The sequence below is a fragment of the Pleurodeles waltl genome, chromosome 6 (assembly GCF_031143425.1).
Source record: "Pleurodeles waltl isolate 20211129_DDA chromosome 6, aPleWal1.hap1.20221129, whole genome shotgun sequence".
NCBI lineage: Eukaryota > Metazoa > Chordata > Amphibia > Caudata > Salamandridae > Pleurodeles > Pleurodeles waltl.
This window is the reverse complement of record NC_090445.1, coordinates 26256703-26283910: the sequence shown is the minus strand read 5'-3', so window position 1 is coordinate 26283910 and position 27208 is coordinate 26256703.

The window sequence follows — 27208 nt, the reverse complement described above, 5'->3', positions numbered from 1 at the left end:
ACTATTCTAGTGCACTTTAGAATTCGTCAAATCTCTAAGTCGAAGTTTTCTTTCACTCTGCAACATTCATACCGACTTGTTGACCACGCCCGATCAACCTATTAAACCTGACCAGATCACAACATCAAACAAGTGTCACATACACTTTTCAACATACTCCGGAGTCTCTTGACCTCGCAGGGCCCGTCTCAACATCAACAACCACGTGGACAATTTTTCTGCTCAAAGCGCTACACACACGTGAAGTTCGACGACTTCCCTACTCTCACACCTTTGGAGTAACACTCCTCTAATATCTTTTAACCCCTTAAATCCTCACAAACTTCTCAATTAATCTGCGGCGATAAGCTGTGCAAGCGCGAAACCCTAACTTCACTCATACCGTCACTAGAAACGCTGAGACCATTCTCATACCTCCATGTTCCTCATTCGCAAGCTCAAAGATTCCGGGAAAGTCATTGGGGACTTAGGGCATCATCATCTCTCCAACTTGTTTTATCCAAGAAAATTCTAACTTGACTCTGTCTTTCGTTCGGATGGGGTCCCAAAGGGCTAAACCATCCTCTGCTACCATCTACTGATAACGCGTCCAGCCCTTATAAATTTCCTGTACCTGGACACGTTGGAGGTCGGTCAATCTTTTAACCGAGTCGGGCTCTCCTCATCCTAAAATAGTCGAGTCACTCAGATCAATAATCAATAACTATGGTAATCGGTAATCAATACTCAACTAATAGGTCAATATAGCACATCAGAAATCAATAACAGTTGGTATTTCGGTGCACCATGACCTTTCAGTCATGAATAACCACACCAGTTTATTAAAAGTTAGTGAATTTATTTCCCTATATTAACAAAGCTAGCATGATGTATATATGTCTCAAAACCAATTGATATATGTATATGAACATTACTAGCTGTCCATAACGGCGGAAGAAACGCAATCTACGTAAAATCTGAATAATGATACACTCTGTTATCGCAATGCAAATCACCAATATGACTAACTGTATTTGACTAATTACATACATTGGTCAGCATAACAAGATTTCAAATTAGCATGATACATCGAATGAGTACCTCGACTAACCTCTAATTAGCATTGGCATGTGGGGATTTCATGCAAAACGAATTTAGTCAACACAAATTTGGAAAACTTCTAGCTAGGACCCTATCAAAATAGCAGTTGGTACCTAAAAGGAAAAACACAATGCATAATACATTTATCCTTTCATATTTACCAAATACAATCAGCATTCAAGAAAAAGTCTTCGTCCTTCAGGTACCGGTTGATCAGCATGGGGCAAATTTCAAAGGGGCAAAGTTAAGGGCAAGCTTCCTTGCAACGGCAAGGAGAATAGGGCAAAGTTACTGCATGGGCAAGACGGGGGCAAATCAAAGTTAAAGTCTCTAGGGTGAGAATTCTTAAAGTCTCTTTCTCTTAGATAGAGAAAAGGGCATTGGGGTGTCGTCCAAAATGGAGTCTGGCATCAGGCTTCAAACTGGCATCGAGGAAAATGGCTGACTTCTCTTTGTCCGGTGGGTTTAAGTAAGAAACATTCCAAATTCTACAGGGTCTTCCATTGGAGGGTTCATAGGTTGGCTTCAAAATGTCCAATGAAAAATTGTCTTTTACTAGCGCTCATTTATGCATACACTGTCCTTGGAGCCTTGGAATACAAATTGTATCATGGTTTGACAATTATTTTACTATCTGTACCTTCATTGTCCGCACCTGCAGAGACTGACCTTGTATCAAAGGGGATGAAACCGGCCTAGCACGAAACCTTGGAGATAAGTGTACCAGTCAGCTCTACTGGAAAAATACAACTTCAAGCAAGAATATATGTTTCATTAGTTCAAGGAAAAAAAACACGCAGTTAGAATTTGAAACCAGGCAACTAGGCCAAAGCCTGTACTAAATTTAAGCTAAGCAAAACAGTTTTCAAACAAGAAATCATGGCATACATTTGCGATTATGACGGATTACTACATTTTCAATACTTCATGATTAATAAAGCTCGTTTACAATGATGGCGAACTACCCCGAGGGCACAATTTCCCTCGTACATTATTTTCTTTACTAAAATCACACTACATTACACGTTTTGATTATACGATATGTATGAATATATGTCGGACCTTCTTTTTCTGCGTCATCAATCCCTCCTCTGATGACTAATTATGTCATCGCATCAAATCTACCCACAAATTTTATTCCATTAAAATTCTGTATAGTAATCTGGCAGTTCAGTCAATTCCCTTTTTCTTTTAGTCCCTTTTGACTTTTCTCGATATATTTCCACCATTTTGTTCTCTATTTTCTCTTCTCTTTTTCTTTTGTTCCTTGCTTTTAACATTTTGAAAGCTTTCCATGTTCCCCAAGAACCTAATAGACAAATTAATATTATTAATATTCCCTTTACTATTTTTAGTAACAATCCGTTCCGAACGTTGCTGAGCCAATTTCCCACAGAAGCGAATCCTTTTCCAACTTTCTCCCAAACTCCGGGTTCTTTCAATTCCTTTAAATCTACACTTTCTTTAGTTAAATTTGTAAGCATCGTTCTAATTTTCCCACTGCTGTCTGGTATATATGTACAACAGTGACGTGTACCAAGCATTTTGCAAACGCCGCTTCCTTTGCTAAAAGAATGTCTAAGGCAAGCCGATTTTGAAGAGTCATAGCTCTTTCTGCAGCAAGTTCAGCATCCATCAGGATTATAGCTCCTGAAAACTTTGTCAGCATGTTATCCACAATAATAGACAACTTTCGTATTTTTATTGAATTCAATATGACTCCTACTGAAGGAATCAATGCTCCAAATATATCTCCTACCACACCAGAAGCTGTCTCCCTTTTCTGAACATGATGTGATTCAGACAGCCTTGGAAATTTCTTTAAGTCGTCTAGTTGGTAAACCTTTGGGAACACTATTCCCAAATAACACCTCCCATACCATCCTTTAGGAAGATGATAATAGGCGTTGAGTCCACAAATATAATATACTCCAGGAATAACTGGGTCCTGTCCATTCAGCATGAACGTCCACTTAGATTGAAATGCATACGTATGTTTGCATTCACTCGTTCCCACAAAAACTGTGTCGTAATATGATTGATGTCTATGTATACAAAATCTTCCTACATGCAATGTATCTAAAGCTATTTTCCCTTGTGTCTTTATTGCAGCAAAAGCATAATTATCTACAGACGTTCTTTCGTGTAATTCCCTCTCTAATTTCTCCTTCATTTCATTCTTCCTATCATCAGTGCGGTCTAAAAATTCTATTTCTACTGGTGAAAGCAAGCATGTAAGGTTCTCTCTATGTGCGTGAGCTGTGTGAAAAGGTGACATCGGTTCGAAGAATTCCCTCATTAATTTGGCATAATAATCTCGAGCTATCTTACTTAGGTGCCCTATTATGGGGACATATGCAAAAGTAACGTCGTAATTAGTATAGAAATAATGAATGTCCTTTTGAGCATAAAATCTGGAAGCTATTATACTACATGTAATTCCATACGTAAGAGGCATGCTGTGATACGTTACCCCTTCCACTACTGAGGTAGGTATTTGTGTACACACATAACAATCTTTCGCATCCATGGTCTCAACATACTCACTCAGTAAGCGATAGAAAACGTTAGATGAAAGTTCCTTCTTATCATGCAAGTGTCTCTCGTCTTGCTCAAGTCTCTTCAGAGCTGTTAGTTCAGTAACGATAATAGGTTTAGAAGTAGAAGCATCATTCGTCTCACTCTCATTTTTACCATGCATTCCAAGAACTATTGCTACAAAGATTAGTACGCATGCGGTTATTAAGCCTATACACATGTATTTACAACACTTCATCTTACGCCCCTGTGTAGTGAAGCTGGTCATGATCTGTATAGAATCAGAAAGTTGAAGACACTTTATCAAGGCGTGTTTGCAGGTATTTACAAAGCTGAACGAGTTCAATGTTCACACAGTTTGTTTTAGCAGCTTAGTCTCTTATCGGTTAGCAGCGTTGTCTCAAAATCGGTTTCAAAGTCATTCAAGTTAGCAGTGTCTTAGCCGGTTGAAAAGTCAATCAGGTGATCAATGGTTTCAATCAACAGAGTCCATAAAGTTTTTATTTCCAAAATGAAGTTCTGCCTCTTCGTTCTCAAGACTGAGGGATACGAATTAGTCTGACCAATCGTTATTGGCTACGTACGCCCACTCCGGACCGGAAAACCTCCTGCTCAGTATCCTTTTTCTTTTCAATTTTGCATCTCTCTTTGATTCTTTCTCACTGGTACTTTCCTCTTTAGCCAAGTCCTTTTCTTCACTTGGTGTTGGTACTACGACAGACACTTCCTTTCTTTTCTCTTTCACTCTTGGCCCTTCACTGTCATTCAACGTTTCTCTAGTTCTTAATTTTACTGGCGATATGCTTGGTCTTCTTTTTGCACTGTGTCCACTTGATGGACCTGCAATCTCTTCTGAAGGAGTTTGAGCAGTTTCGTTCTGTTCTACCTTGTCCCCTCCTTCTGGGGAGTCAATCAGGTTTTCCTTTTCTTTTTCTGTATCGTCTGCTTCTGGGAAAGCCCTCCTCTGATCAGGCTCTCCTGCTTCTTCACCTGTTTTGAGCCCTTTGTCACCGTTACTTTCTTCAGGCTCTTTGTCACTTTCAGCTGCTTCAGGCTCTTTGTAACCTTCAGCTGCTTCGTCGCTGTCTGAGGCTCCTCCTTGGTCTTCCCCAAGTGAATCAGTTGCTTCGTCCTCAGAGAATATTTCTCCCTCCTCTATTTCTGCCTGTTCGCTTCTAGTTCTTTTTCGCTCTGTCTCAGCGCTTGGTGCTTTGTTATCAGGTACTGGCAACTTCAGCGCTTCAACTTCCTCGTCTGTGGGACACAATACCCTCTTTGTGTGACTGGCGTGAATCCATTTGGGAACTCCCGCACACTTCACAGCGGTGGTAGTCGTCAAAATCACTTGAAAAGTTCCTTTCCAACGGGGTTCCAAACACGACTTCCTCACGTGCTTCTTTATCACGACCCAGTCACCTGCTTTCAGGGCGTGTCCTGGACCTTGGATCGGTGGCAAGGTGGTTGCCTCCACCTGGTGAGAGAAAGATCGAACCACATCAGCTAGACCTTTGCAGTAGTCTAACACCATATCTAAGTTCCTCTCGATATGGACCTCATTAATGGAACCTTTAATCATGGCCCCTAAAGCAATCATCTTGGGAGATTTTAACATCCATTTTGATAATACGAGTGATTTGCTGGTCGCAGAATTTATCAACCTTATGGTGGCTCTGGACTGGGTCCTAAAGGATGGGATGGCCACTCATAGAGCTGGCCATACCCTAGATGGGATTTTCATCCACCCCGAGGAAGAACTGTATCTTTCAACGACCCCGTTAGAGTGGACGGATCATGCTCTCCTGACGTTTAAATTCCTGGCCAGGCAGCAGCCTATAATACCCATTCCCCAGAAAAAACTGATAAGATCCTGGAGAAACATTGAAGCAGAAGCACTGAAAATAACATTAACACATAATTGGAATAATCTAAAGGCGCCTACGTTGTCACCGCTTGCTAAATTTAATCTGGGCATTACAGAGGCAATGGATTCGCTAGCACCGGCGAGGATCTCTGATCCCCGCGTCAGGAAAAAACCCAACCAACCTTGGTTCTCTCAAGCCCTCAAAATTTTACAGAGGAAATACCGGCAGAAGGAGCGTTGCTGGAAACTCAGCTCTCGTGAAGCCGAGAGGGTGGAGCTGAAGCTCGCACTCAACATTTATAAAGAAGCCTGTCGGGTAGCCAAATCGGACTATTTTACACGAAAAATTAGCGAGGCAGCCAACTCCTCCAGAGAGCTATTTAGAACCATCAATGTTCTTACCACTCCCTTAGGCACTCCCAAAGCAGAAAATTCCCAAGACTTCTGTAATAAAGTAGCTACATTTTTTGAAGGTAAAGTTCTTGACATTTACTCCAGCTTTACGTTGGATAAGGAACAAGCCAACTCTTCCCCCGGGTTAGCAACACATCCGCATCCTGTGGCGACAATAAACGGGTTGCCAGACAAGCCACACTTACTCTCAAGGTTTAAGATGCCCTCTCAAGAGGTTTTGTGTAAACTGCTCTTGGAAGGTAAATCAGGTTCCCCTACGGATCCCTGCCCCCCTGCTGTCCTCCAATTAGTGCCAGAGCTAGCGGTATCTATGCTGGCCCTTATTGTTCAAGAAATTCTTGCAACGGGCCTGTATCCTAGGGCATGGAAAGAAACCACTATTATTCTGTTAAAAAAGAAGGCAGCTGGTAAACCCGATGACCTGACGAATTTACGTCCTATAGCCCTTCTCCCCTATGCGGCCAAAATTCTGGAGAAACATCTTAATAAAGAATTGGTTGATTTCCTGTCTGCCACTAAGGGCTTAGACAGCTCGCAACATGGTTTTCGGAAATCCCACAGTACGGAATCAGCTCTCATTGCATCTTCTGACACCATACGCAGATTGGTGGATAAGGGGCAGGTGCTATTGGATCTGTCGGCAGCTTTTGACACCATTGCTCCCCACATTCTGCTAGACCGTCTTTATCAGGTAGGCATTAGAGACCAGGCTCTTAAGCTGATCGAATCTTTTCTATCAGACAGGTGGGCCACAGTTAGCAGTGGCGACTTCAGATCCCCCGCTTACCTCTTGCTGTGTGGGGTCCCTCAGGGCTCCTCTTTAAGCCCCACGCTATTTAATGTGTACGTGGCACCGCTGGCAGAGCTGGTTCGCTCTTTTGGCTTTATTCCTACTTCATATGCAGACGATACTCAAATCATCATTCCTATTAATAAAGATCTGGAAGAAGTAGCCATCCGTTTCAACGCCTGTATGACAGCAGTGAATCATTGGATGAAGACCAACTGGTTGAAACTCAATGGTGAAAAAACTGAGATTTTATGCTTTGGAATAGGAAGGGAACATTGGTCGTCTAGCTGGTGGCCTGAAGTATGTGGAACTCTTCCTGTACCACGGTCTACCTCAAAAAACTTAGGATTAGTGTTTGACGATCAACTGTCATTCAAACCTCAGGTCAATCAGATAATCAAGACCTGCATGTGGACTATGAAGAAATTAAAAAAAAAATTTCCTTTTATTCCACAAACCTGCAGAACTACTGTCATTTTGGCTTTAGTTATTTCCAGATTGGACTATGGGAATGCGCTTTTGCTCAACCTGGATAAAGTTTATTTGAGCAAGTTACAGTTAATACAGAATACTGCTGCCAGGCTTTTACTAAAATTGCCTCGCGGGGCCTCTGCTAAGAGGTGTCTTAGAGATCTACACTGGCTTCCGGTTATCCAGCGGCTCTCTTTTAAGGCTCTCTGCATTACCCACAAGGCTGTTCATGGGATTGGGCCTAAGGCTTTAACCTCCAAGCTGCAATGGTATAAGCCTAATCGGCTGCTACGTTCGGCCTGTGCCTATCAAATTCAAACATCCCGCACTAAGAAAGTAAAGTGGGGAGACAGAGCATTTACTATTGCGGCTGCTAAAATCTGGTACTCTTTGCCTCTGGACATAAGGCAAGAACAAAACTATCTAACATTTAGGAGACGGGTCAAGACTTGGTTGTTTCCGCAATAAGTCTGGTTTTCTCCTTATTAAGTCGACTCGCTTCACCCAGTTAGCGCTTCGATGCCCTTGGGCCGGAATGCGCTTTATAAATACTCAATACATACATACATACATATCATCTGTAATATTCAAAAGCGCATTTGCAGGAACTGCTGGAAGTCTCATAGCTCTGCCCATGAGAATCTCGTGTGGGGACAGTCCAGTCTTTCTGTCAGGGGTGTTTCTCATCGACATTAGTACCAAAGGCAATGCGTCAGGCCATTTCAAGTTTGTCGATGCGCATATTTTCGCCATTCTTGATTTCAATGTGCCATTCATTTGCTCCACTAGACCTGATGCTTCAGGGCGGTAGCTACAATGCAGCTTTTGCTCAATGTTCAGTGCTGCACAAAGCAATTTTATTACTTCATTATTGAAGTGACTTCCCCTATCTGATTCTAAAGAGATCGGGGATCCAAAACGTGGTATTAACTCTCTCAAGAGTAGTTTTGCAACTGTGAGACTATCATTTCTGCGTGTAGGGTATGCTTCAATCCAGTGACTAAAAATGCACACAACCACCAACACATACTTCAAGCCTCCATGCACAGGCATCTCAATGAAGTCCATTTGCATCCTGCTGAATGGACCCCCTGCTCTTCCAATGTGGCTCAAATTTACTACAGTTCCCTTCCCTGCGTTCATCTGTTGGCAAATGACGCAACGGTGGCAAACTGCTTCAGCAACTTGACGGAATTTGGGGTTAAACCAATCAGTTTTAAACAACCTAATCATGGCATCCCTCCCAAGATGAGCTTGTCCATGGTAGAATCTGGGTATCTGTGTCAAAAGGCTGTTTGGAAGAACGAATTTCCCTTCACTTGAAACCCATAATTCATCTAGTCTCTTTACGCATTGTGCTGTGTTCGGGAACGTGTCAAAAGTATCTCAACTGAGTGAGCGACCATGACTGTTAAAGGGTGTCCCATCACTATTCCTTCACTCTGAGTGAGGCTGATACCAACTGCAGCTACGGCGCGCAAACACCCTGGCAGTGCTGCTGCGACCGGATCCAAAGTAGCTGAAAAATATGCTACTGGTCTGTTTACGCCACCATGGGCTTGGGTCAAGACAGACAAGGAACATGCATCACGTTCATGACAAAACAATGTGAAAGGCTTTGTGTAGTCAGGCATACCTAAAGCTGGAGCCCTGCACATGCATTCTTTCAATTCAATAAAAGCATCCATCTCCTCCCCTTTCAGTTCAATTTCATCCAATGCATCCTTCTGGGTCAGTTTCAGTAAAGGTTTTGCTAATGTTGAGAAGTTGGGAATCCATTGCCGACAGTAGCTCACCATTCCCAAAAACTTCCTCACCTCCCTCCTCGTCTTTGGGGGACTCATTTGAAGTACACTTGTTATTCTTTCCTTCATTATTCTCCGTGACCCTTTCTCTATTTGGTGACCCAAATATTTCACTTTCTTCTGACAGAACTGTCATTTTGAAGGAGACACCTTGTGTCCATTCCTTCCCAAATGGTTCAATAGGGCAATGGTGTCGGCTGTGCAGTCACTTTCTGTCTTGGATGCAATCAGTAAGTCATCAATGTACTGTACTAGGGTTGACTCGAATGGCAATTCTAACGCTTCCAAGTCTTTCTTTAGAATCTGATTGAAAATTGACGGTGACTCCGAAAACCCTTGAGGAATTCGACACCAACTGTAGACTCTGTCTAAGAATTTGAAACAAAAGAGAAATTGGCTGTCCTCATGAAGAGGCACCGAAAAGAATGCTTGTGACAAGTCGATGACTGAGAACCACTCGGCATCACAAGGGACTTGAAACATTATCACAGCTGGATTTGGTACTACAGAGCAACATTTAATTATTATGTCATTTATTTTCCTCAAGTCCTGCACAATTCGGACCTTTCCACTTGGCTTTATTAGTCCCATAATTGGTGAATTACATGGACTGCTTAACACTTCTTTCAGTACTCCCTGTTTTACAAACTCATCAATGAGTTGGGCGACTTTCATGAGGGTGTCTTGTGCCATATGGTACTGTGGGGTCTGAGGAAAGGTTACATTGGGTTTTACGGTCACTTTCACTGGTTCCACTCCTTTCACCAATCCCACCTCCTTTCCTGTCATATCCCACACTTCTTTTCCGACTGTTTCCTGTAACTCAGCAGGAATATCTGCTTCAGTGATCATTGGGTAAAGGGTAATCAGGGGATATTCTTCATCGACAGTTTCTACTTCGTCCCCTTCTACACTGTCCTCTTCTTCCCCATCACTGCTCGTCTGAATTTTAATTCCATCGTTCGAACACATAATCGAACATCCCAATTTGCACAATAGGTCTCTCCCTAACAGTGATATCGGGCTTGAGTCACATACCACAAAATTATGTGTCCCTTGATAGTTACCAATTCTGACTTGTACTGGATCTGTGATTGGGTTCGTCAGGTACCTGTTTGCTACTCCCACTACTTGAACTGTTCTCCCTGAAAGTGGTAAATTTGGCACTTGAATGCTCCTAACAGTGGAACGTGTAGCTCCTGTGTCAACCAAGAATGAAACGCGATGACCCATAACTCTTCCCTCCACATACGGACCCTTTTGATCAACTTCCAAAGATGCTGCAAGCACACAATTTCCCTCCTCATCTGAACTTCCACTCTCCCATACATTGTTTATTCCATTCTCGCTGTGTAGTGGGAATTGGTGTACTGTGTCATTCTGACTCATTCCCTGACCCATGACCTGTTGAGGAAGCATTGCTTGCTGCTGATTCATTGGTGCTAAGGGTATTTGCATTTGCTGATTAGGTACCATAGGAAACTGTTGTTGCATTGGCTGCAATTGTGTCATTTGCACACAAGGCATTTGCACCTGTTGCGGTTGCATGGGTTGTAAACCCTGCATCTGGTTTATATTGTTTTGAAAATTTGGGTTCGGACCTCTCAATTTTTGTCCTCTCATAGTCTGGAATGCATTGACATCATTGTTTTGCTGACCTACATCTTCCTGCACCACCATTGGGCACCCCCGTTTCCAATGCCCGACGATTCCGCACGTGTGACAAGGCATCACCTTCTTCATTGCCTGTATACCATTTGGAATCATAACGGTATTCAAATCAGGACCATTATTCACAAAACCTCCTCGGCCTCTGCCTCTCATCTGCGGCTGAAACATAGCATTTCCCTGCTGCTGCGGCATCTGTTGTTGAAAACCTTGCAAACCTTGTAAACCTGTCTGAGCTGCTCTGAGCTGCATCACCATCACCTTTTGTTTCAATCTTTTCTGTTTGGTCTCAATCTCATCACTGCAGTATTTCGCATAATTCAACACTTCATCGATCGACTTTGACTGCCAAGAAATCAAATGCGATTTAATCATCTGGCTAATTTCGGGTCTCAGCCCTTCCACAAACCTGAACACAAAATGGAGCATGTCCTTTGGCTCAATCGTTTCCGTGCCACTGTAATTTTTAAACGCTTTCAACAACCTCTCATAATACGCGTGTATAGATTCTTTAACCTCCTGGGCGGTCCTGTCAATCCTTTGCCAATCCACATTTTTTGACGCAACCTTGGTTTTCAAGTGCTCGATCACCTTGTGGTACAAACTCATTACCGTAGGTGATGGCGCACCTGTGTCCCTATCTCTCTCTGGTTCACTCGTTGGCCAACCTACAGCCCTTTTACAATCTTCCCACAAATCTGCCGGAACCACAATTTCAAATAAAGTATTCAGGTCTTCCCAGAGACACTTCGCGAGTTTCACAAATCTATCCGTTTGTTGATACCACTCAATCGGCTTCTCTCTTAATTTGGGAAAGTCATCCGTAAAGAATTGAATATCGCACCTGTGCCATGGTACAGGTACAAGTTTTCCCCCTGCTGTCTCTCTCATTGGTAACATAGTTATCAGATCGTCATTCTGTTGTTTTTTCTCATTCCGTTCTAGAGTATTTTCTTTCTTTTTGTCCTTTTTCTTAACCCATCTACTTTCCCACTTGTCTAAACATCTCCAGACCTGTACACTCTGCAATATCTCCTTAAGGTGTGTTTTCATCCCTGCGGATCTCATGTGTTCAAAATCTTTTGTCTCAAAATCTAACCTGTAACTTCTGCTCAGGTGTTTAGTCTTCCCTATATCGATCTCGTTTCTGTCTGCGATTTCTTGTAACTTCTTATGTATGTTGCTCACTTCTCTTGTAATCCTAGGGCACATGTATCTTAGTTCTTCCTCTGTGTATGATTCTAATCTGTTCAAACCCATTGTTCCCTCTACCAGTTCATCTGCCTCCATGCCCAACCTTATTTTATTCAGGTATTATTCTCCCTTCCCGCTTGATGTACTCTGTGGGGAGTTCAGGCTGTTGAACCATTGTGTTAACTGTTGCACGTTCAGTCCCATCAGTGTAGCAGTTACATCAACTGCCACTGACGGTTTCTGTAATGTTTCAGTCTGTGAGGTTAACTGTACTAATAGTGGTGGATGTGACCTTACTACGGTTGACGGAGCACAAATTGGAATTGGACTAAATTCCGACAAGGACCCAGATCCATTTGGCAGTGCCGCTATCGGAGTTGTCTCTGGAGTGGTTTCTATGCATCTTCTCCCTGTCCCATTCTGTATCATTAACCCTTGGTCGCTGGTGCTTGAATTTGCCTGTATGTACAGTGGTACTGGTGGACCTACAGTGATAGGTAGAGATATTGCATCTGGATTCTGTCTGTTCCCCGAATTCTGTGGCATGTTAATCCCCACATTGTGGTTCATCATTGCTGGCATACCTAACTGGCTTTCTACTACTCGCACTTCTTGTGTCTGCTTTTGGGGCATCGAGAACTGTGTTGATTCAGCTTGAATCAATGTCGGTCTCTGATAGTTTTGTCCTCCCTGCGCCATTGAATCAGAAGTCATTCCCATGTTATGCTCATCACAACAGTGCCTTTGAACCTGTGGCTGATGGTTATCAGCAGGTTTCAATGTAGGCACGTCTGGGTATATTCTCTGAATCCATGGTATTCGTGGTGAGAAAGGCCGTTTGCGAGGTGCAAAAGCCTCTACACGATGCAGAAACGCATTTTGCGAGTCGGAACCGACTCGCAAAATGCATTTCCGACTCGCAAATAGGAAGGGGTGTTCCCTTCCTATTTGCGACTTGCAACGCGATGCAAGTTGATTTGCGACCGCGAAAGCGGTAGCAAATGAACTCGCAGTTACCATCCACTTGAAGTGGATGGTAACTCATTCGCAAACGGGAAGGGGTCCCCCTTTGTGAATGTACACAAAAATATTTTTTCAGAGCAGGCAGTGGTCCTATGGACCACTGCCTGCTCTGAAAAAATCCGAAACAAAAGGTTTCCTTTAAGGAAAACCGGCTGCAGATGGAGAAAAAAAACTGCTTTATTAAAAAGCAGTCACGGACATGGTGGTCTGCTGTCTCCAGCAGGCCACCATCCCTGTGAGTGCCTAGACTCGCTATGGGGTCGCAAACTGCGACCCACCTCATTAATATTAATGAGGTGGGTCTTTGCGACCCCATTGCGAGTCGCAGAAGGTGTCTGAGACACCTTTCTGCATGGCAAATTGCAAGTCGCAATTTGCTTTGTACCTACATCTGGCCCTAAACCCCTTGCGGGTCACCTAAGGGAAGACTAAGAGATGACATGGTTGTATTTTGGAAAATAAGAACATAAAGTTATGTATTTTCAGATGACATCTTGCTGGCTGACAAAATCACAAATGGCCCTCCCAAAGCTACAGTTACCCTTAAACACCTCCCAACAGGTGTCAGGGTTTAAGATTAATGTAAACAAATTGGAAATATTAAACCTGAAGCTCCCGTAAGGGGAGGTGCCTTGTCTCCAGCAACACACCTTGTTCCGATGGGTGACGGAGCACATCATGTAACTGGTGGTCAAATTCTCAGAGCAGGTACCAGATCTCTATAAAATTAACTTCCTGCCCTTATTTGTTGAAATTCAACAAGATCTTCAGAAATGGGGAGACCTCCCTGTGTCTTGGATGGGACGGATCCATGAACTTAAAATGATTATCCTGCAGAGGCTCCTCTATCTCTTCCAGGCTCTGTCCATATTAATACCAAAATCACTCTTCCACACATTTAAAAGCTTGTTCCTGAAACACATTTGGGGAGGAAAGAATGCACGAGTGGCCTACAAGGTCTTGAGTAGAGCAGGGAGGGGGGGGGGGCTAGCCGTCCCAGACACCCATACAGCCTCCTAACTAGGTATTTTAGCAGACTGGAGTGGGAATCCGATAAAGCCTGGGTTCATACGGATAGAGCTGTTGCAAGCCCAGCATTATGGTACCTGTGATGGAGAGACCCAAGGGAGATAGGCCCCCAATGCATATTCAAGCACCCCAACAAATGCTACTCTGACAGTTTGGGATGAAGATAGTAAGGCACCGAACCTGATATCATATCCCTTCCCTTACATACGCATCCACTTCAACCCCTCCTTTACACCCACAGTGGAGCCCTTGGATGAATGGCAAAGGAGGGCTGTTTGATGACAAGGGATACGTATGCTGGGAATGTCGTTAAAGCCTTTAATGTCTTCAAAAGTTATTTCAAGGTAGACAAAACTGAGACTACGCTATGCGCGGCTGCGTTACCGGGTTAAAACCTGGTAAAGTGACCACACAAGACCTAACCCTAATAAAAATTTGTTACATTGGCAAAAGGCACAAGAGGGGCCATCTCCACTACTTCTCAATGAGATCCTGTCCAATGATCACCCAAACACAAGCAAGTGGGATGCCCTCTCTTAGCGGATCCCTTCAGAGTGGCAATGGACATATATATGGAGGGACCTAAACATCTGCTCCCACAGTGTCTTGGGGAAGAAGCCTACTTCAAATTATTAAATAATTGATACATGCACCCCTCTAAATTGCACAAATATTACCACACAGCTAGCACTATGTGTTAGAGGGAATGTGGGGGTGGGTGAGTTGGTGACCTCTCATATCTGGTGGCACTACCCTAAGTTACAGCTCTACTGGAATGAAATGTATTTCATATTATTTCTATTCTAGATCCTAATACAACATGACAAATATCTGATGGAATCCACTACCAGTGGTGCAATACTAGCGGCAGTGCTATGCACAAATGTATTTGTATTTCAAATGTCAATTACAATTTAATAAAAACTGTTTGATACAAAAAAGAATACATTTCAGTTAAACGGACAAAAACATAGTAAAAGGAGAAATGGAACTTTACATCAGTAGCTATGTTCATACGAAACAAAAGCAGACGGAGAGTACATTTTAATTCATGGGAGCCCTACATAAATTAAATAATAGAGCAAAAGTAGTAAAAGTAATGACGCTTTTTGGCAATGTCCTTATGAAACAAGGGAAGATGAAGATTACAATTTAATCCATATAAGCTTTAAAAAGTTTAACTAACATAGTACTAGCAGCAGAAAAACATACACTTTACACCTGTGGCAATACTCACACAAAACATCGACAGACCAACAATACATTTTAATTCGTGCAAGCCTTAAACAGATTTAATACCGCAGTAATGGTAGCATCAGAAATTACACTTTACGCCGGTGGCAATGTTCATATGAAACAAAAGCAGCTGAAGATTTCACTGTAGTTATGCGAGCCGTGAACAGATTAAATAACATAGTAATAATAGAATATATCCACATTTTACACTGGTGGCAATGCTCAGATGAAACAAAAGCAGCTGAATATTACATTGTAATTCATGCGAGCTGTAAACAGATTTAATAACATAGTAATAATAGAATATATCACATTTCACACTGGTGGCAATGCTCAGATGAAACAAAAGCAGCTGAAGAGTACATTGTAATTCATGCGAGCTATAAACAGATTAAATAACATAGTAGTAATAGAATAAATATATCACAGTTTGCACTGGTGGCAATGCTCAGATGAAACAAAAGCATCTGAAGATTATATTGTAATACATGCAAGCCTTAGACAGATTGAATAGGATAGTAATGATAGTAGAATATAATTATACTTTATCCTGGTGACAATGTTCACATGAACAAAAGCAGCTGAAGAGTACATTGTTATTCATGCGAGCCATAATCAGATTAAATAACATACTAATAGTAGAAGAAATGCCACTTTATACTGGTGGCAATGTTCATATGAAACAAAAGCAGCCGAAGATTTCACTGTAATTTATGCGAGCAGTAAACAGATTAAATACCATAGTAATGATAGTAGAAGAAATGACTCATTACACTAGTGGCAATGTTCATACAAAAGAAACGTATCTGAAAATTACATTGTAATTCATGGTAGCCGTAAACAGATTAAATAACATAGTGATAATAGAAAAAATGACACTTAACACTGGTGGTGATGTTCAAACAAAACAAAAACAGCTGAAGAGTACATTGTAATTCATGGGAGCTGCAAACAGATTAAATAACATAGCAATTTTAAAGTATATGCAATTTACAGTGCTGGCGATGTACATAACAAACAAATGCAGCTGAAGAGTACATTGTAATTCATGTGAGCCGTAAACGGATTGAATTACATAGTAATAATAGAATATATCACATTTTACACAGGTGGCAATGCTCAGATGAAACAAAAGCATTTGAAGATTATATTATAATTCATGCAACCCTTAGGCAGATTGAACAGCATAGTAATGATAGTAGAAGAAATGATACTTTACACTGGTGGCAATGTTCACATGAACAAAAGCAGCTGAAGAGTACATTGTTATTCATGTCAGTCATAAACATATTAAATAACTTAATAATAGAAAAGAAATGACACGTTATATCGGTGGCAATGTTTGTAAGAAGTTGGCTCTGTATGTACTATTTCAAAGTAAGAAATAGCATGCACAGTGTCCAAGGGTTCCCCTTAGAGGTAAGATAGTGGCAAAAAGAGATAATTCTAATGCTCTATTTTGTGGTAGTGTGGTCGAGCAGTAGGCTTATCAGAGGGTAGTGTTAAGCATTTGTTGTACACACACAGGCAATAAATGAGGAACACACACTCAGAGACAATTCCAGGCCAATAGGTTTTTGTATAGAAAAATATATTTTCTTAGTTTATTTTAAGAACCACAGGTTCAAGATTTACAAGTAATACTTTAAATGAAAGGTACTTCACTTAGGAACTTTAGGAACTTTGAATTAGCGAAATAGCATATACAGTTTTCACACAAATGGCAAATAGCTATTTTAAAACTAGACACAGTGCAATTTTCAACAGTTCCTGGGGGAGGTAAGTGTTTGTTAGTTTTGCAGGTAAGTAAACCACCTACAGGGTTCAAAGTTGGGTCCAAGGTAGCCCACCGTTGGGGGTTCAGAGCAACCCCAAAGTTACCACACCAGCAGCTCAGGGCCGGTCAGGTGCAGAGGTCAAAGTGGTGCCCAAAACGCATAGGCTTCAATGGAGAAGGGGGTGCCCCAGTTCCAGTCTGCCAGCAGGTAAGTACCCGTGTCTTCGGAGGGCAGACCAGGGGGGTTTAGTAGGGCACCGGGGGGGACACAAGTCAGCACAGAAAGTACACCCTTAGCGGCATAGGGACGACCGGGTGCAGTGTGCAAACAGGCGTCGGGTTCGCAATAGGTTTCAATGGGAGACCAAGGGGTCTCTTCAGCGATGCAGGCAGGCGAGGGGGTGGGGCTCCTTGGGGTAGCCACCACCTGGGCAAGTGAGAGGGCCACCTGGGGGTCGCTCCTGCATTGGAGGTCGGATCCTTCAGGTCCTGGGGGCTGCGGGTGCAGTGTCTTTACCAGGTGTCGGGTCTTTGAAGCAGGCAGTCAGGGGGAGCCTCGGGATTCCCTCTGCAGGCGTCGCTGTGGGGGCTCAGGGGGGTCAACTCTGGCTACTCACGGTCTCGTAGTCGCCGGGGAGTCCTCCCTGTGGTGTTTGTTCTCCACAAGTTGAGCCGGGGGCGTCGGGTGCAGAGTGCAAAGTCTCACGCTTCCGGCGGGAAACGTGTGTTGTTTCAAAGTTGCTTCTTTGTTGCAAAGTTGCAGTCTTTGTGGAACAGAGCCGCTGTCCTCGGGAGTTCTTGGTCCTTTTAGATGCAGGGTAGTCCTCTGAGGCTTCAGAGGTCGCTGGACCCTGTGGAACGCGTCGCTGGTGCAGTGTGTTTAGAAGTGGGGAGACAGGCCGGTAGAGCTGGGGCCAAAGCAGTTGGTGTCTCCGTCTTCTCTGCAGGTTTTTCAGCTCAGCAGTCCTTCTTCGTCTTAGGTTGCAGGAATCTATCTTGCTGTGTTCTGGGATCCCCTAAATACTCGATTTAGGGGTGTGTTTAGGTCTGGGGGGTTAGTAGCCAATGGCTACTAGCCCTGAGGGTGGCTACACCCTCTTTGTGCCTCCTCCCTGAGGGGAGGGGGGCACATCCCTATCCCTATTGGGGGAATCCTCCATCTGCAAGATGGAGGATTTCTAAAAGTCAGAGTCACCTCAGCTCAGGACACCTTAGGGGCTGTCCTGACTGGCCAGTGACTCCTCCTTGTTTTTCTCATTATATCCTCCGGCCTTGCCGCCAAAAGTGGGGCCGTGGCCGGAGGGGGCGGGCAACTCCACTAGCTGGAGTGCCCTGGGGTGCTGTAACAAAGGGGGTGAGCCTTTGAGGCTCACCGCCAGGTGTTACAGTTCCTGCAGGGGGAGGTGAGAAGCACCTCCACCCAGTACAGGCTAGCCACAGAGTGACAAAGGCACTCTCCCCATGTGGCCAGCAACATGTCTGGTGTGTGGCAGGCTGCTAAAACTAGTCAGCCTACACTGGTAGGCGGTTAAGGTTTCAGGGGGCACCTCTAAGGTGCCCTCTAGGGTGTATGTTACAATAAAATGTACACTGGCATCAGTGTGCATTTATTGTGCTGAGAAGTTTGATACCAAACTTCACAGTTTTCAGCGTAGCCATTATGGTGCTGTGGAGTTCGTGCATGACAGACTCCCAAACCATATACTCTTATGGCTACCTTGCACTTACAATGTCTAAGGTTTTGCTTAGACACTGTAGGGGCATAGTGCTCATGCACTTATGCCCTCACCTATGGTATAGTGCACCCTGCCTTAGGGCTGTAAGGCTTGCTAGAGTGGTGACTTACCTATACTTATAGGCAGTGTGAGGTTGGCATGGCACCCTGAGGGGAGTGCCATGTCGACTTAGTCTTTTTATCCCCACTAGCACACACACGCTGGCAAGCAGTGTGTCTGTGCTGAGTGAGGGGTCCCCAGGGTGGCATAAGACATGCTGCAGCCCTTAAAGACCTTCCCTGGCATCAGGGCCCTTGGTACCTGGATGCCAGGGTGTGCCAATTGTGGAAACAAAGGTACAGGTTAGGGAAAGAACACTGGTGCTGGGGCCTGGTTAGCAGGCATCAGCACACTTTCAAATCATAACTTGGCATCAGCAAAGGCAAAAAGTCAGGGGGTAACCATGCCAAGGAGGCATTTCCTTACACAACACTACCCCCCCCCCCCAAACGAAAGAGGATGAGACTAAGCTTTCCCAAGAGAGTCTTCATTTTCTAAGTGGAAGAACCTGGAAAGGCCATCTGCATTGGCATGGGCAGTCCCAGGTCTGTGTTCCACTATAAAGTCCATTCCCTGTAGGGAGATGGACCACCTCAACAGTTTTGGATTTTCACCTTTCATTTGCATTAGCCATCTGAGAGGTCTGTGGTCAGTCTGAACTACAAAGTGAGTACCAAAGAGGTATGGTCTCAGCTTCTTCAGGGACCAAACCACAGCAAATGCCTCCCTCTCAATGGCACTCCAACGCTGCTCCCTGGGGAGTAACCTCCTGCTAATGAAAGCAACAGGCTGGTCAAGGCCATCATCATTTGTTTGGGACAAAACTGCCCCTATCCCATGTTCAGAGGCATCAGTCTGCACAATGAACTGCTTGGAGTAATCTGGAGCTTTGAGAACTGGTGCTGGGCACATTGCTTGTTTCAGGGTGTCAAAGGCCTGTTGGCATTCTACAGTCCAGTTTACCTTCTTGGGCATTTTCTTAGAGGTAAGTTCTGTGAGGGCTGTCACTATAGATCCATATCCCTTCACAAACCTCCTGTAGTACCCAGTCAAGCCAAGGAATGCCCTGACTTGAGTCTGGGTTTTTGGAGCTGCCCAGTCCAGAATAGTCTGGATCTTGGGCTGGAGTGGCTGAACTTGGCCTCCACCTACAAGGTTTCCCAAGTAAACCACAGTTCCCTGCCCTATCTGGCATTTGGGATGCCTTGATAGAGAGGCCTGCTGCTTGCAGAGCCTTCAAAACCTTCTTCAGGTGGACCAGGTGATCCTGCCAGCTGGAGCTAATGACAGCAATATCGTCAAGATAAGCTGCACTAAAGGACTCCAAGCCAGCAAGGACTTGATTCGCCAACCTTTGGAAGGTGGCAGGGGCATTCTTTAAACCAAAGGGCATAACAGTAAGCTGATAATGCCCATCAGGTGTGGAGAATGCTGTCTTTTCTTTTGCTCCTGGTGCCATTTTGATTTGCCAGTACCCTGCTGTCAAGTCAAAGGTACTTAAGTATTTGGCAGCACCTAGTTTGTCTATCAATTCATCTGCCCTTGGAATGGGATGGGCATCTGTCTTGGTGACAGAATTAAGTCCTCTGTAGTCCACACAAAACCTCATCTCTCTCTTTCCATCTTTGGTGTGAGGTTTGGGGACTAAGACCACTGGGCTAGCCCAGGGGCTGTCAGAGTGCTCAATGACTCCCAATTCCAGCATCTTGTGGACTTCCACTTTGATGCTTTCCTTAACTTGGTCAGACTGTCTGAAAATGTTGTTTTTGACAGGCATGCTGTCTCCTGTGTCCACATCATGGGTACACAGGTGTGTCTGACCAGGGGTTAGGGAAAAGAGCTCAGCAAACTGTTGCAGGACCTTCCTACAGTCAGATTGCTGTTGGCCAGAGAGGGTGTCTGAGTAGATCACTCCATCAACTGAACCATCTTTTGGGTCTGTGGAGAGGAGATCAGAGAGAGGTTCACTCTCAGCTTCCTGGTCCTCATCTGTTACCATCAACAGATTCACATCTGCCCTGTCATGGAAGAGTTTGAAGCGGTTCACATGGATCACCCTCTTGGGGGTCCTGCTAGTGCCTAGGTCTACCAGGTAGGTGACCTGACTCTTCTTCTCTAGCACTGAGTAAGGGCCACTCCATCTGTCCTGAAGTGCCCGGGAGCCACAGGCTCCAGAACCCAGACTTTCTGCCCTGGCTGAAACTCAACCATAGCAGCCTTTTGGTCATACCAAAACTTCTGGAGTTGTTGGCTGGCCTCAAGGTTTTTACTTGCCTTTTCCATGTACTCTTCCATCCTTGAACGTAGGCCTAGTACATAGTCCACTATATCTTGTTTAGGCTCATGAAGAGGTCTCTCCCAGCCTTCTTTCACAAGAGCTAGTGGTCCCCTTACAGGATGGTCAAACAGAAGTTCAAAGGGGGAAAACCCTACTCCCTTCTGAGGCACCTCTCTGTAGGCGAAAAGCAGACATGGTAAGAGGACATCCCATCTCCTTTTGAGTTTTTCAGGGAGCCCCATGATCATGCCTTTCAAGGTCTTGTTAAATCTCTCAACAAGACCATTGGTTTGTGGATGGTATGGTGTGGTGAATTTGTAAGTCACCCTACACTCATTCCACATGTGTTTCAGGTATGCTGACATAAAGTTGGTACCTCTGTCAGACACCACCTCCTTAGGAAATCCCACTCTGGTAAAAATACCAATGAGTGCTTTGGCTACTGCAGGGGCAGTAGTCGACCTAAGGGGAATTGCTTCAGGGTATCTAGTAGCATGATCCACTACTACTTGTATGTATTGGTTCCCTGAGGCTGTGGGAGGTTCAAGTGGACCCACTATGTCCACACCCACTCTTTCAAAGGGGACCCCCACCACTGGAAGTGTAATGAGGGGGGCCTTTGGGTGTCCACCTGTCTTACCACTGGCTTGACAGGTGGCACAGGAGACACAAAACCCGTTGACCTTCTGGACATGTTGGGCCAATAGAAGTGGTTGACTAGTCTCTCCCACGTCTTGGTCTGTCCCAAATGCTCAGCAAGAGGAATATCATGAGCTAAGGTCATAATGAACTCCCTAAACTCCTGAGGCACTACCACTCTCCTAGTGGCATCAGGTTTGGGATTTCTTGCCTCAGTGTAAAGGAGTCCATCTTCCCAATAGACTCTATGGGTCCCTGTTATTTTGCCATTGGACTCTTTAGCAGCTTGCTGCTTAAGGCCTTCAAGAGAGGGACAGGTTTCTTCCCCTTACACAACTGTTCCCTTGAGTGTCCCCCTGGGCCTAGGAGCTCAACCTGATAAGGTTCTAACTCCAGGGGCTCAGTTCCCTCAGAGGGCAGAACTTCTTCCTGGGAAGAGAGGTTCTCCTTTTCTTGTTGTGTTGCAACTGGTTCCCCAGTTTTCTTTCCTTTTCTCTTGGAGGGTTGGGTCCTTTTTCCAGGCTCCAACACCACTTTTTCACCCTGAGCCTTCCACTGTGCCATTGTCTTGACACACACCAGTTCAGGGATACCCAGCATGGCTTCATGGGTTTTTAGTTCTACCTCAGCCCATGCTGAGGACTCCAGGTCATTTCCAAGCAAACAGTCTACAGGGATATTTGAGGAGACCACCACCTGTTTCAGGCCATTGACCCCTCCCCACTCTAAAGTTACCATAGCCAAGGGATGTACTTTAGTCTGATTGTCAGCGTTGGTGACTGGATAAGTTTGTCCAACCAGGTATTGACCAGGGGAAACCAGTTTCTCTGTCACCATGGTGACACTGGCACCTGTATCCCTCAGGCCTTCTACACTTGTCCCATTAATAAAGAGCTGCTGCCTGTATTTTTGCATATTAGGGGGCCAGGCAGCCAGTGTGGCTAAATCCACCCCACCCTCAGAGACTAATGTAGCTTCAGTGTGAACCCTGATTTGCTCTGGGCACACTGTTGATCCCACTTGGAGACTGGCCATTCCAGTGTTAGCTGGAGTAGAGTTAGAAGTGGAACCTTTCTTGGGACAGGCCTTGTCTCCAGTTTGGTGTCCTGGCTGATTACAGCTACAACACCAGGCCTTTTTGGGATAAAAGTTTTTACCCTTGTACCCAAAATTGGATTGTGAAGAGGCTCTGGGCCCTCCCTTCTGAGCAGGTTTTTGGGGCCCTATAGAAGACTCTTTACTATTTTTCCCTTTGGATGTCTCAACACTCTTCCCCTGGGGAGGCTTTGTGACCCCTTTCTTTTGGTCACCCCTGTGGAAGTCTTGGTCAACCTAGTCTTGACCCAATGGTCCGCCTTCATTCCCAATTCTTGGGGAGAAATTGGTCCTAGGTCTACCAGATGCTGATGCAGTTTATCATTGAAACAATTACTTAACAGGTGTTCTTTCACACATAAATTGTACAGCCCATCATAATCATTTACACCACTGCCTTGAATCCAACCATCCAGTGTTTTCACTGAGTAGTCAACAAAATCAACCCAGGTCTGGCTCGAGGATTTTTGAGCCCCCCTGAACCTAATTCTATACTCCTCAGTGGAGAATCCAAAGCCCTCAATCAGGGTAGCCTTCATGAGGTCATAGGATTCTGCATCATTTCCAGAGAGTGTGAGGAGTCTATCCCTACACTTTCCAGTGAACATTTCCCAAAGGAGAGCACCCCAGTGAGATCTGTTTACTTTTCTGGTTGCACAAGCCCTCTCAAAAGCTGTGAACCATTTGGTGATGTCATCACCATCTTCATATTTAGTTACAATCCCTTTTGGGATTTTCAACATGTCAGGAGAATCTCTGACTGTAGGAAGTTGGCTCTGTATGTGCTATTTCAAAGTAAGGAATAGCATGCACAGAGTCCAAGGGTTCCCCTTAGAGGTAAAATAGTGGTAAAAATAGATAATACTAATGCTCTATTTTGTGGTAGTGTGGTCGAGCAGTAGGCTTATCCAAGGAGTAGTGTTAAGCATTTGTTGTACATACACATAGACAATAAATGAGGTACACACACTCAGAGACAAATCCAGCCAATAGGTTTTTATATAGAAAAATATATTTTCTTAGTTTATTTTAAGAACCACAGGTTCAAATTCTACATGTAATATCTCATTCGAAAGGTATTGCAGGTAAGTACTTTAGGAACTTCAAATCATCAAAATTGCATGTATACTTTTCAAGTTATTCACAAATAGCTGTTTTAAAAGTGGACACAGTGCAATTTTCACAGTTCCTAGGGGAGGTAAGTATTTGTTAGGTTAACCAGGTAAGTAAGACACTTACAGGGCTTAGTTCTTGGTCCAAGGTAGCCCACCGTTGGGGGTTCAGAGCAACCCCAAAGTCACCACACCAGCAGCTCAGGGCCGGTCAGGTGCAGAGTTCAAAGTGGTGCCCAAAACACATAGGCTAGAATGGAGAGAAGGGGGTGCCCCGGTTCCGGTCTGCTTGCAGGTAAGTACCCGCGTCTTCGGAGGGCAGACCAGGAGGGTTTTGTAGGGCACCGGGGGGGACACAAGCCCACACAGAAATTTCACCCTCAGCAGCGCGGGGGCGGCCGGGTGCAGTGTAGAAACAAGCGTCGGGTTTTCAATGTTAGTCTATGAGAGATCTCGGGATCTCTTCAGCGCTGCAGGCAGGCAAGGGGGGGGTTCCTCGGGGAAACCTCCACTTGGGCAAGGGAGAGGGACTCCTGGGGGTCACTTCTCCAGTGAAAGTCCGGTCCTTCAGGTCCTGGGGGCTGCGGGTGCAGGGTCTCTCCCAGGCGTCGGGACTTTGGATTCAAAGAGTCGCGGTCAGGGGAAGCCTCGGGATTCCCTCTGCAGGCGGCGCTGTGGGGGCTCAGGGGGGACAGGTTTTGGTACTCACAGTATCAGAGTAGTCCTGGGGTCCCTCCTGAGGTGTTGGATCTCCACCAGCCGAGTCGGGGTCGCCGGGTGCAGTGTTGCAAGTCTCACGCTTCTTGCGGGGAGCTTGCAGGGTTCTTTCAAGGCTGCTGGAAACAAAGTTGCAGCCTTTCTTGGAGCAGGTCCGCTGTCCTCGGGAGTTTCTTGTCTTTTCGAAGCAGGGGCAGTCCTCAGAGGATGTCGAGGTCGCTGGTCCCTTTGGAAGGCGTCGCTGGAGCAGGATCTTTGGAAGGCAGGAGACAGGCCGGTGAGTTTCTGGAGCCAAGGCAGTTGTCGTCTTCTGGTCTTCCTCTGCAGGGGTTTTCAGCTAGGCAGTCCTTCTTCTTGTAGTTGCAGGAATCTAATTTTCTAGGGTTCAGGGTAGTCCTTAAATACTAAATTTAAGGGCGTGTTTAGGTCTGGGGGGTTAGTAGCCAATGGCTACTAGCCCTGAGGGTGGGTACACCCTCTTTGTGCCTCCTCCCAAGGGGAGGGGGTCACAATCCTAACCCTATTGGGGGAATCCTCCATCTGCAAGATGGAGGATTTCTAAAAGTTAGAGTCACTTCAGCTCAGGACACCTTAGGGGCTGTCCTGACTGGCCAGTGACTCCTCCTTGTTTTTCTCATTATTTTCTCCGGCCTTGCCGCCAAAAAGTGGGGCCTGGCCGGAGGGGGCGGGCAACTCCACTAGCTGGAGTGTCCTGCTGGGTTGGCACAAAGGAGGTGAGCCTTTGAGGCTCACCGCCAGGTGTGACAATTCCTGCCTGGGGGAGGTGTTAGCATCTCCACCCAGTGCAGGCTTTGTTACTGGCCTCAGAGTGACAAAGGCACTCTCCCCATGGGGCCAGCAACATGTCTCGGTTTGTGGCAGGCTGCTAAAACTAGTCAGCCTACACAGATAGTCGGTTAAGTTTCAGGGGGCACCTCTAAGGTGCCCTCTGGGGTTTATTTTACAATAAAATGTACACTGGCATCAGTGTGCATTTATTGTGCTGAGAAGTTTGATACCAAACTTCCCAGTTTTCAGTGTAGCCATTATGGTGCTGTGGAGTTCGTGTTTGACAGACTCCCAGACCATATACTCTTATGGCTACCCTGCACTTACAATGTCTAAGGTTTTGTTTAGACACTGTAGGGGTACCATGCTCATGCAGTGGTACCCTCACCTATGGTATAGTGCACCTTGCCTTAGGGCTGTAAGGCCTGCTAGAGGGGTGTCTTACCTATACTGCCTAGGCAGTGAGAGGCTGGCATGGCACCCTGAGGGGAGTGCCATGTCGACTTACTCGTTTTGTCCTCACTAGCACACACAAGCTGGCAAGCAGTGTGTCTGTGCTGAGTGAGAGGTCTCCAGGGTGGCATAAGACATGCTGCAGCCCTTAGAGACCTTCCTTGGCATCAGGGCCCTTGGTACTAGAAGTACCAGTTACAAGGGACTTATCTGGATGCCAGGGTCTGCCAATTGTGGATACAAAAGTACAGGTTAGGGAAAGAACACTGGTGCTGGGGCCTGGTTAGCAGGCCTCAGCACACTTTCAATTGTAAACATAGCATCAGCAAAGGCAAAAAGTCAGGGGGCAACCATGCCAAGGAGGCATTTCCTTACACAACCCCCCCCCAAACGAAAGAGGATGAGACTAACCTTTCCCAAGAGAGTCTTCATTTTCTAAGTGGAAGAACCTGGAAAGGCCATCTGCATTGGCATGGGCAGTCCCAGGTCTGTGTTCCACTATAAAGTCCATTCCCTGTAGGGAGATGGACCACCTCAACAGTTTAGGATTTTCACCTTTCATTTGCATCAGCCATTTGAGAGGTCTGTGGTCAGTTTGAACTAGGAAGTGAGTCCCAAAGAGGTATGGTCTCAGCTTCTTCAGGGACCAAACCACAGCAAAGGCCTCCCTCTCAATGGCACTCCAACGCTGCTCCCTGGGGAGTAGCCTCCTGCTAATGAAAGCAACAGGCTGGTCAAGGCCATCATCATTTGTTTGGGACAAAACTGCCCCTATCCCATGTTCAGAGGCATCAGTCTGCACAATGAACTGCTTAGAATAATCTGGAGCTTTTAGAACTGGTGCTGAGCACATTGCTTGTTTCAGGGTGTCAAAGGCCTGTTGGCATTCCACAGTCCAGTTCACTTTCTTGGGCATTTTCTTGGAGGTGAGTTCAGTGAGGGCTGTCACAATGGATCCATATCCCTTCACAAACCTCCTGTAATACCCAGTCAAGCCAAGGAATGCCCTGACTTGAGTCTGGGTTTTTGGAGCTACCCAGTCCAGAATAGTCTGGATCTTGGGTTGGAGTGGCTGAACTTGGCCTCCACCTACAAGGTGGCCCAAGTAAACCACAGTTCCCTGCCCTATCTGGCATTTGGATGCCTTGATAGAGAGGCCTGCAGATTGCAGAGCCTTCAAAACCTTCTTCAGGTGGACCAGGTGATCCTGCCAGGTGGAGCTAAAGACAGCAATATCATCAAGATAAGCTGTGCTAAAGGACTCCAAGCCAGCAAGGACTTGATTCACCAACCTTTGGAAGGTGGCAGGGGCATTCTTTAAACCAAAGGGCATAACAGTAAACTGATAATGCCCATCAGGTGTGGAGAATGCTGTTTTCTCTTTTGCTCCAGGTGCCATTTTTATTTGCCAGTACCCTGCTGTCAAGTCAAAGGTACTTAAGAATTTGGCAGCACCTAATTTGT